The following is a 12,263-nucleotide window of genomic DNA, read 5'->3' on the forward strand; positions in this document are numbered from 1 at the left end:
CATTTTACAGGGACCACTCTCTTTAGAGGATAATGTACATCACTTCACTTAGTACAGTGGTTTTCAACCTGTGCGTCCCAAGGTGTTTTGGCCTACAACCAGGGGCGGCTCGTCCATTACGCGAAGTAAGCGGTCGCAGAATACTTTTTTTTGCCAGGGGCGCAGAGGCGCCTTTGTAAATGCCCCTCGGCCGACACTTTAGGAGCACCCCCTCAGCTCACAACAGCCCTAGCAGTCCGGGGGGAGCCTCAGCTTTCTTGCCTCGCTGCCGGGCGATCCTCTTCCCAAAGGGGCCGGGCCCTTGAGCCTCCCCTAGCCCCTCTCGTTCCTGCTCCACTCGGCCACTGGGTGCGCGAGCAGAGCCAGCGCTCAATCATTCTCCGCTTTCGATCCCTTCCCCATGACCCATGACCGCTTTCGATCCCTTCCCCATGACTGGCTCCCTTTTCCGATCCCCCAGCGCTCCACCCGCCTCCTCTCCTCTCCCCAATCCGCGGGTGAACTCCTCTCCTGAACTCCGCTTCAGGTCCGGAGGCGTGTCTAAAGACCCCAGCGTGCGCACCAAAAGTCATCTCTTCTCCTGACTTTCTCTTCAGCCATTGGGACCAAGAGAGAGAGAGAGAGAGAGCCCCTCTGGCTGGATGTATCTCCCACCTCCGCTCCCTCCTTTGTTTTTGCGCCTACTTTCAGGAAAGGTGGGTATCTCCACCTCTCTCTCTCTCTCTCTCTTGGTCCCAATGGCTGAAAAGAAAGTCAGGAGAAGAGGTGACTTTTGGTGCACATGCCGGGGTCTTCAGGCACGCCTCCGGACCCAAAGCGGGCCAGGCAAGGGAGCAAGTGCGGCAAGTGTAGTTACTGGGATGTATAGTTCACCTACAATCAAAGAGCATTCTGAACTCCACCAATGATGGAATTGAACCAAATATGGCACACAGAACTCCCACGACGAACAGAAAATATATATATCAATGATTGGTTGGGGGGGGGGCACCAAAATACTGTTTGCTTACCGTTGAAAATTACCTAAGGCCACCTCTGCCTACAACTCCCAGAAATCCCAGCTAGTTTACCAGCTGTTAGGATTTCTGGGAGTCAAAGGCCAAAACATCTGGGGACCCACAGGTTGAGAACCACTGACTTCATCACATTGTCTTTGGGAAGTGTCAACAGAGCTTTAAGGATACAGGTTCATGTTCACTGGGTGATCTTCACTATCTGCATCTATCCATGTTCACTGGGTGATCCCACTTCCGGTGGGGCTCCATACAGGAAGCATCCTGGCAGCATTCTAGGACACTGCCCAAAGAACATGGGAGGCTTCCTGTGTTCTCATTAGATAGAACGAGGGGAGGCCAGGCCCCAACATTTTCTCCCGTGTAATGGGAAGAGCAGTGATGCAGGGCACGGGACAACAGTCCCCCCCCCCCCATGGATTCGCCATGCTGTCTGGCTAATTCCCCCACTGTTGCCTGGTTGTCTAGCTTCAGGACTTCAGTGTGATAAAATCCCAAGCCCAAATACAGTAGAGTCTTGCTTATCCAACACAAATGAGCCAGCAGAACACTGGATAAGTGAAAATGTTGGATAATAAAGAGGGATTAAGGAAAAACCTATTAAATGTCAAATTAAGTTATGATTTTAGAAATTAAGCTACAAAACATCATGTTTTACAAAAAACTGACAGTAAAAACAGTTGAATACATGGTAAAGTTATGTACTAATTACAGTATTTATGAATCTAGCACCAAAACATCGTAATGTATTGAAAAAGCTCTGGATCTGGGAGGCAGACTGCGTTGAATAATATAGAATGTTGGATGAGTGAAGCGAGAGACTACTGTATATTAAACCAGCCCTACTGCAGTTGGGCTCCTCTGTTCATTCTGCTGAATGTCCCAGAGTTTAGCTATGGTGGCACCCTTATTGGTATGGGTTGGATGAGCACTCTCTATTTTTTATTTTGCTTCTGTATGAAAATCAGAGAAATGTGCATTGCAGTGTATTGATGCATTTTAAAAGGTGCTAAAGTACAGCTGAAGATGCCAAATCACCAGTGCTCAGTCCCAGAAATATCACATGAAATGAAGCTAGATCTTTCCTTTCATTTAAGCATGTATCCCACAACCATGTAGTAGGCAGAGTTAAAGGCAAGCAGCTACTGTGCCATAGAGGATTCTGTAATCATGATGTACAAGTCAAATATAATCTGCCCTGCATGTGCCAGATTAGATTACATTGAGTGGCAGGCATAAATTGTCCTACTATGCAGAAACATCCTTGATTCATTGGGGAAGACTGAACTAGCATGACAACTGGAAAGACAGCTTGGTTGAAAATCTCTACTTAGCTAGGAAGCATATTGGTTGACCTTAGGCACATTTTTCTCTCCGAGACTAACCAACCTTACCATGGAATTGTGACAATTACCCAGTGAACATGAATCTGCATCTATCCTGTTACTTGGTGGAATGGTGGGATACAAATCTAAGCAATAACAATCATGGCCTAAACCCTGGTCCCAACTAAACTAAATTATTTAAACAATGTAAACTAGATAAATCAAACCATACATGCACTGCATTGATTCAGTGGATCTGCTCTAGATGGGACTAACTTTTTTTAAGGCAGTGCTTTCTCCCTTTGCCATTTTCTGTTCGCACTCTCAGAACAGGAAAAGTTAGGACTGAGGGAAGAAGATAGTAGGTTTGGCAATTTGTTGAACCAGCCCTTGGGTGAAACTGAATTGCATAGCACATGACTCTCAGAAAAGACTATTTCACCCTCTCTTTGTTGTATGCATACAAGACCAGTGTTAGATTCCTAAGGGACTTTCAGTCCAGAGCCGTTTTGGGAGTGAGGCGCAATTATGGAATAATGCATGCTCTTTCTTTCTCCTTTCTAAATTAGCCGTCATGTCACTAAAAATGTTTCTGTGTTTCACAATCAGTCCACTTAACTGTAACAAAGCAGCACAGATCTATCAAGCCCACAATGAGCTCGACTAATGACAGCTGAAATTACAAAATCAGTCCTGCTTCCCAATACCCCAGACTTTCTTCTGCGTCTCTCTCTCCTCAATCATTGCGCTGCTTGGTGCTGCTCTCTATGGGGAAGAACCGCCACAGAGGGCACTTGAGCCCTATCCAAGTGCCAAGTGCTTTGTTACACTACCTTTGGAAATTATTATTCTCAGCACTAACAATTGGGAGGAAAGGAGGGGCGGCAGCCAAGCAAGGAGGTGGTAAAGCTGAGGCCAGCAATAAAATACAAACCGAGAGAATTGTTCCTGTATCTTGATTATGCATTTAACTGTATTTCTAAGCACATCTAATTTCCCCCCGTAAACCCGAGCTTAGGAAGTGTAATCTTGCTGCTATTCAGATACAATGTGGTTTCTATTCTCTCTCCCATTTTTAATTATGTGTCCGTCGCTGCATCTTTTCCAAGCTGGCAGACTCCGAGATTCATAATTTCAGACTGACACCATAGTAACCACTTAGTTTTTGATTCAGGACTCTAATGTCATCACTGGCTAGTCTTGAACAAAGCTGGGAGAGAGGGTATAATTTGAAGGCAGCGTCGTTTAGAAACGGCAATTATTTCCCCGTTTCAGAGGGAAATGTAAACAAAAGGTCAGTGCTGGTCAGTGCTCTTAATTTCCATTCCTGAACAGTGAAAAGCTGGCTTGGCTGGCTTGTTATTTATTTCTGTCTCTCAAATCCTCATTATTCTCTCTGTCTTCATGCCCAGAAAGGGAAACAGCAAGCCGGGCTGCCCAGTATTGGTAAAAGGGATCGACAGTACCTTTAAATAGGGCAGGCAACTCCCCTTGGCATTGTCACATGGCTCCTTTACAGTACTGAATAGACCTGCTGCCAAGGCTTGGCTCAGAAACGGATAGGACTTTCCAAGCATACCTCCACAGATCCAGAACAATCAGGCTGTCTGTTGTTTGGTTGTAAGCACCCTCCACGCATGTCCAACAGATGGACAAATCTACCCCCTCTTTCCAGGAGGGAGGGATGGCAGAAAGGTCTGTGAACCAGATTGTGCACCCTGCACAGATCTTCCCATGTTGAGAACATAAAAACAGCCCTCCTGAATATGTGCTCCCCTGCATGGTCTGATCAAATCAAATCTGCTACTAATAGTCCTGAAGACTGAGACACAAATCAGGGATACAGGATCAAAGGAGACTGCTTTAAATTAAGTCATACCATTGGACCTTCTTGCTTAATAGTCTCTGCATTAACTGGCAGGGCTTTAGGCAGGATCTTTTCTAGCCTTATTAGGAGATGCCGGGAATTGAATTCGTGGCACTTTGCATGCCAATCATGTGCTTTGACACTGAATTATACCCTTCTTTTACCTGAAATACGAGGCATGTACCTTTCAATGGAGCAGGAAAGAAAGCAGCAGAATGTGGAATGTTATTTTGTAAAGGAACTAGTTGCATTAGTCATTACTTTGATCCCCCTGAATAACTTATTAGCTTTACTGTAATCCTAAAAGTAACTTGCTACCATTACTGTTAATATTGCAATTGAAATATCCTCTTCAAATGTAATTCTAAGAGTACTGCTCTGCCTGGACTCTTTTCCACATTCACCTACATTTCATTGGCTGTGCAGAGCAACCACTCGCTTAGTCCCTCTTCTCTGCCCCTCATATTCTCCCTGAAACAATTGGTACACATGTGAAGCCTAAATCACCTGCAGGCATGCAAGAAAAAATTAGAGCAGCCAGCCTGGTGAACCTCATTCTCCTTACCCTCCTATTGATTCCCCCTTTTATTCTCTAGCCCCACTGCAGTGTCTTGAATTTATACATCACCTTTCTCCCCATACTTTGATCAATTTAAAACAAAGCCAATACAAAAATTAAAAACAATTAGACAGTACGGTGTATGTTAGATTAAAGATACAATTAAAATACAATTGATACAGTTAAAAGGCATTTAAAACATACAAATGAACACACACACTCCAAATCTCACCCACAACTTCCCCAGCAACGTGTCCCTTATCCTTTCCCAAATGCCTGTCTGCAGAAAAAACTCTTAACCTGATTGCAGAAGGCCAGCAGGGATGGGGCTATCCTGGCCTCTCTTGGGGGAGAGTTTCACATTCTGGAAGCAGCCACCAAAAAGGCCCTCTCATGTTCCCATCAAATGCACTTGAGCGGGTGGTGTGAGAGAGATAAGGCGCTCCCCAGTTGATCATAAATATTTACCAGGTTCATAGAAAGGCTAACATAAAGAGTTGTTGTTACTACTGTTTTAATTAGTGACATATGTCTTCAATGTAGTTTGTGGTTTCAGTTCATCTACTCCCTTCATTTCTTCTTCCATTGCCTTCCAACCTTACCTGTATTTCAATGGGAAGTGTGGACCTGTATTTGACTGATGGGATAGTCACTGTTTGGTTCCATATTTGTTACTGCCAGTCATAACAAGCAATGCAATTGTGTCAGTTTTTCTTTTCCTTGACATAATTGTTTCCTCGGGATACTTTTTTAAGATGGGCACCTGTAGCTAACACCTGCCGCTGTTGTGTAGGCAGAGGTGGCCCTAAGTAATTTTCAACAGTAAGCAAACAGTATCCCCCCCCCCCCCCAACCAATCACTGATATATATTTTCTGTTCATTGTGGGAGTTCTGTGTGCCATATTTGGTTCAATTCCATCATTGGTGGAGTTCAGAATGCTCTTTGACTGTAGGTGAACTATACATCCCAGTAACTACAACTCACATATGTCAAGGTCTATTTCCCCTCAAGAGCACCTCAAGAGCGCCCCTGGGCAAAATCAACTATACTGCAAATGCTTACCTTGCATAATGGGTTGAGCCGCCCCTGTGTGTAGGCAGTTATTAACTGAAGGAGAGTCAGGGGCTCTGAGGGGGACCTGCCTCACAAGGTCCCCATGGCTCTCTTTATGGTTCTTTCTTTCCTTTCCTACTTTTTCTTCCTTTTTTTCCCCTATGGTAAGGGTGGCTGCAAGCAAAGGGGATGGGATATGAGAAAATTTCCTTGGAGGGCTGAATCCGGCCTATGGGCCTTAGTTTGGGGACCCCTCGCCCAATCACTCCATGGGAAGTTATTGGGGGCTAATTCATTGTTGAAGGCTTTCATGGCCAGAATCACTGGGTTGCTGTGAGTTTTCTGAGCTGTATGGCCATGTTCCAGAAGCATTCTCTTCTGACATTTCACCCACATCTATGGCAGGCATCCTCAGAGGTTGTGAGGTCTATTGAAAACTAAGCAAGCGAGGTTTATATATCTTGATTAGCATTGAATTGCCTTGCAGCTGCTTCCTGTCTGGGGGAATCATTTGTTGGGAGTTGTTAGCTGACCCTGATTGTTTCATGTCTGAAATTCACCTTTTTTTTTAGTGGTGCTCTTTAGTTACTGTGCTGATTTTAGAGTTTTTTTAATACTGTAGCCAGATTTTTTTTCATTTTCTCTTCCCCCCTCCCTCCATGGCAAGGGTCAAGCTGGCCAATTGCAACATTCACACTTGCCTGGACATTCCACAAATATGTAAACATCACTTGCTTAGTTTCCAATAGACTTCACAACCTCTGAGGATGCCTGCCATAAATGTGGGTGAAACATCAGGAGAGAATGCTACTAGATCATGGCCATACAGCCGAGAAAACTTACAGCAACCTTATTTTCTCCAGTGCTGACTCTTTGGATATCTTTCCTCCCCGTTCCCTGTAGAAGATGAGAATTCTATATGCATAAGCATGCATGCTGAGCAAGAGCATGTAAAGAGAGTGTGAAAAAGATGAGATCTCTAAAGGAAAGCTTCCATTATAAGCAAACAATCTACATTTACAAAATGATCATTCATACACAAAGGCAACTTCCTTCAAAATTATTTAGTAGTTACAGAGTTACAAGCAACCTTGGTCATTTTTACCCAAGGTTACAAATAAATACAAGTTCCTAATGCAACTAACTAAATACTTATATATTTTCATGATACATCTGAATTGTCATGGGGGATCTGGGAGCCTGAACATCTTTGCCAACCTGCAAACAAAGGTGTATCACTATCTACATTGTGGAATAAATACAGTTTGACACCAGTTTAGCTGTCATTGCTAAGTGCTTTGAAATTATAGGAGTTTTCATTTGGTGAGGTGCCAGTCCTCTTGGCAGGGAAAGCTAAAAACCTTGTAAAACTACACCTCCCATGATTCCATAGCATTGAGCCATGACAGTTCATTTTGTGTCACATTATGTCACTCTAGTCATCAGCTGTGCCCAACAGAAAAAAAGGAAAAAGAGAACCAGGATGTGAGGAAACATGGGGAACTGTAGCTACCTTCTTTCCTTCTGAAGATGGATCAAAAACTACATTGCCAGTGTACTGGGAGAGACCTATTATAACAAACATGTCCCTCAAAATGAGCAGCGTGACATCCTGTATAGTTTGGGATCACCCACTGCTGGCACATCCATGCTGGTTTTTCTATTGATACGGTCCGTCCATAGATAGAATGAGATAGATACAGTACAAGTCTGTATCCCCATACAAAATCAGCAACCATTTAATCTCTTGCACTAAGTAGCTCATTACCACACTCTCTTGGCATATCCTGCCCTCACTCACAATAGGTTAAGCAGCAGGAGAAAACAAACATACAATATAATGCAAAAATGGTACACTCTGTTCAGTGTATTGTTTCCAGATTGCCACTTATTTTTACATTTTTCTCAGCAGATCCTACAAGGATAAATTTATTGCCTCTTAGGGCAAGGACCAAAGGGTCAGCAATGCAATAATCACATTAGAGATGCCTTTTCGCAACAAATGACAAGGAGTCTTTCCCCACAATAATTTGTTTTACACACTGTTTGCGACATTCATTTTCTGCAGTTAGCAACTGGGAACCTGTTGGTTATGTATACCAATGGAAGTCTCACTTTATCTTTATTTGGAAAGGCAGCCCTGCCGATTTGCCATACAGCCTGGGAGCTGACAGGGCAGCTCTATCACCAAAGAAGGAATGTTTCCATCTTCCTCTCTGCCCCTGTGGTCCTTTTTCTCTGTCACTGTGCTACTGCCTCCTCCTCTTCCACTGACATAGTTCTGCCAGCCAATGGGACCTTGGCTGTTTTTCCTTGTGCCATCTGCTACATTTTATGGAGTCTGCCACTTGTCACAATTATACGTAGAGGTTATTTTGTAGATTACATAATGTCGTAATAGTGGCACTGGCATGGAGTCAAATCTGATGCACTATATTCTGCATTGTCACTGCTACTGAGATGAATAATGGGTTTGGAACACAAAAAAACATCAAAGCTGCAGGGGTTCCATGTATGTCACAAACATACACACACACACACACACACACACATATATATATATATGAGAGAGAGGGGCGGTATCCCCCTGTGCCTATAGCAGTGAGTGGAAATGCCTGCAAGAAGAATAATTGTGTAATGTATATTGAATTGGGCTTCATCTACACTGCCAGATAATGTAATGCAGATACCACATTAGCTTGGGGTGTCCAAATGACGCACCCAGGCTAATGCAGAGTAACCTGGGATAAAACTTTTAATGTGGTATTACACCCATGTTTTAAAAAAACCTGTAAAGATCCAGATCTTCCTTGAAGATCTAAATCTTTGTGGGTGTGGAGGCAGACATCTGGAATTGCTATACGGTTCTGGCCCAGTTTACCTGTCTGAACGTATTCTCCACTATGAACCACCAAGAGTCTTAAGATCGTCTGGAGAGGCCCTGCTCTTGGTCCCGCCATCTTTGCAGGTGCATCTGGTGGGAACGAGAGACAGGGCCTTTTCTGTGGTGGCCCCTCGGCTATGGAATTCCCTCCCAAATGAAATTAGATCTGTCCCCTCTTTCCTGACCTTTAGGAAAACCTGGCTGTGCAACAAAGCTTTTGTGGAATGATGTCTGAGACCGGCAATCAACTAATGGTACTGATCACAATATATGGACTGGACATACGGACTGAGTTGGACACGATTTTATCCTGGTGAACGGCTTTTATGTAATTTTATGTAATTTATGTAATGTAATTGGTAACTTAATGTTGTGTATTATGTTTTAGATTTTCAGTGTTAGCATTGAATCTTTGCTGTTAGCCGGCCTGAGTCCCTCTGCAGAGGTAGAGAAGATCGGGATATACAAGTTTTAAATAAATAAATAATATAATAAATCCCTGATCCCGGGTGGTGTTCCCGCAGCCATCCCGTGTTCCCAAACTCAGGCGGCCTGGGGAGGTGTGATAGCAGTGCCTCCCTACTCTCCCTGCCTCCTGTTTTCCCCAAAACAAAGAGGAAGCCTCCTTACTATTCCTGGAGGCTGTCTGTTTCCTTCTTTCTTCAGAGAAGGGAGAATTCCATCTACAAAGCTCCATCACATCTTCACTACAAACCAAGAAGGAAATGGAAATCCTGTGACAGGGTGGCCTTAGGATTGCTATATGTCAGGAATGAATTGAAGGCCAACAACAGAAATAAATTGTAACTCTGGTGTCTTTCACGCTATAGAGCAGGTATGGCAAACCCAGGATGCGACCCTTTGGGATCTTTTCCCAGGCCCTCTCCTCTCACCATCCTATCCTTCCTTCCTTCTCTTTCCTTTTCTTCCTTCTCTTTCGTTCCCCCTTCCCTCCCTCCCTCCTTTCCTTCCTTTTTCTCCTTCTCCCCTTCCTCCTTCCCTTCCACCCTTTCCTCCTTCCTTCCTCCTTCCCTCTCTCCCTCTGCCTCCTTCCTTCCCTCCCTCCCTTCCTTCCCTCCCTTTTATCTTTTCTTCCTTCTCACTTTCCTCCCTCCTCTCTTCTCTCCACCTTTCTCCTTCCATTCTTCCCTTACTCCCTTTCATCCTTCTCTCTTTCCTTCTTCCATCACCAGGCAGCTAGTCCTCTTTAGCAGGGAGAGTTAGCATGCAGCCCCCAAGTTAGAAAGTTTGCCCATGCCTGCTATAGAGTTATATGGAAACTGAGAAACTACGGTATACAAGTAAAGTAAATAAATAAATAAATAAATATGCTTAGGTATTACTGACTGACATGACTCCATCCTCTGGAAACCCGGGATTTCTAGTTTTCATGGGATAGTTAGAGTTTTCTGCCAGATAAGCCTCATCAAACGAGAGACCCCAGTATTTCAAAGAAAGCAACCAAAGCAATTAAAAGCGGTAATAAAATGCCAGAATTCTGTAGTGTAAAAGCGACATTAACATATCTTGCACATATCAATTGATTAATCTGCATGAAAAATTTCTTAAAACCAGGTGTTGGAGTCACTTGAAAATATACATCAATCTTGGTTAGAAATACATTTTATGGAATTTTATTATCTACCTATTCCCCAAAAGCCTATTTTCTTTGCACCATTCTGCAAGAATTCACAGCATTAAATAAAGCTTTCATCTCCTCCTCTGCATGCCTCTATGATAGAAAAAAAAAGACTTAACTGAATATAAACACTCATATCAAATCACAGATATGGATTTTTCCAAGTTGGTCAATGAACACATTTTATCTCCAATGGGAGCCTGAATTCTATGTGGTATATTTTTCTCTGTTTTCATAAAAACGTAAGCATGGTGACCTTCTTTTCATCTGGGGATCCATTAAAAATGAAGGGGATCATCTCCCAATAGCAGGAGTAATGGAAATACTCCGAAATAATACCAGGAAAGCAGGGGAGGTTACTGAGGTTTATGAAAGGTTACCAAGCACTCAGGTAGCGTACCAGGCAGCCTACTAGAAATCACAGCAGTGCATCCCAGCGTTTCCATGGTATTGAAGCAGCTTCTTCAGAGTCTGCCTTTGGTGGAACATAACCAGAGCAGTTGCATACAGACAGACATGGTCTCCATGACAATCTTGCTAAGTTAAGCTTTCTTTCCCATCCTCCTTTCAACTCTTGCAACATGTTTGAGGAGATCTGGCTTTTGTTGGAATTCATGCCCAGTTCCAGGTTTAATAAATAAAGGTCAGAAGCATCCTGTTAAAATCTTATAACACACATGCCTCTTACACACCAACCAGAATGTGCTGATATGGAAGTATTTAAACTTTTCTGAATATGGTAATGCAGTTTTCAGATTTTAAAAAATCTTAACTATGCATAGAGCTAAGGAACACAAAATGTGTACAACAGGAAAAAATAGGCACAAAAATGCCTATGTTAGTGAAATTCGGTATTAATCCCAACTAGAGTAAGCCCATTGAAACAGGAAGAAATTGTTTGGCTAGCAAAGGTCTGTTTTTAAAGTAATTTTTATTGATAGATTTACAGAGAAAAATGAAGTGACATTAAATAAAAAGTATACAAAAACAAAACTTGTGAGTCCCCACACCAGCATACATCGAAACAATACAACCCCCAGAACCCAGAAGGATGGGGAGGGAGAGAAAGAGAAGATAAAGGGGGGGAAAAAACACAAAAAGGCACATCAAAATAGGAATAAAAAATAAAAATAGAATTTTGACTTCTGTTCTTCGTTCACTTTCCTTATTTTTGTTGTGATTCCCCTTTTCCTCTCGAAAACTTAAGAGAGGAGAAAGAGAGTTTATATGTATATAAGGGGAAAAAAGGACTGTTTATTCCATCAGTCCTTGGGAAATTGACTTGTTTTTATGAGGGTAGGAATTTCTTAAATCCCCCAACGTAATTTTCCAAAGTAGTAAACTGTTTTTAATTTGGCTGGGTTATACTATACTTTTTTGTAGTTGTGTTGCAACTGTGCTTTCATGTTTCATATAGTTTTTAAAATTAATTCGCCATTTATGTATATTCCATTGATTTCAATGAGTCTGCTATTACAGGGACTAAACTTGGATGTAGTACCATACAGTGGATGGTACTACTACTAACCCAGGGACCAGGTTAAATGTTGTACATTGTATTAATGCTTTGCAATGCTGTTAGTTTATTTGTAGATTGTGTTTTATGTTTATGTTTTTAAAAATACTTTAATACTTGAAAAAAGACTGCGAAAACACTTTAAAAAAGAATGCGAAAATACAAGGAAACCTTCAGCCAGACTTTAAAACTAATTGCAAACCAATGCACATTTGGAACAGGGGAAAAAAATGTAACAGTTGAAAAGTAAGGAAGCCAGCAGACGTACTTCTTGACAGATCTGTCTAACTTGGGTACAGAGAAAAACTTAATAGGCTTAGTCTGAGATATATGTTGTCCATCTATGGGAATCCCTTCAATACTGGTGGTCTTGGTTGGGTTTGTGTGATTGTGGTGATGCCAGGC

The sequence above is a fragment of the Anolis sagrei genome, chromosome 2 (genome assembly GCF_037176765.1).
Source record: "Anolis sagrei isolate rAnoSag1 chromosome 2, rAnoSag1.mat, whole genome shotgun sequence".
In the NCBI taxonomy this organism is placed as follows: Eukaryota; Metazoa; Chordata; class Lepidosauria; order Squamata; family Dactyloidae; genus Anolis; species Anolis sagrei.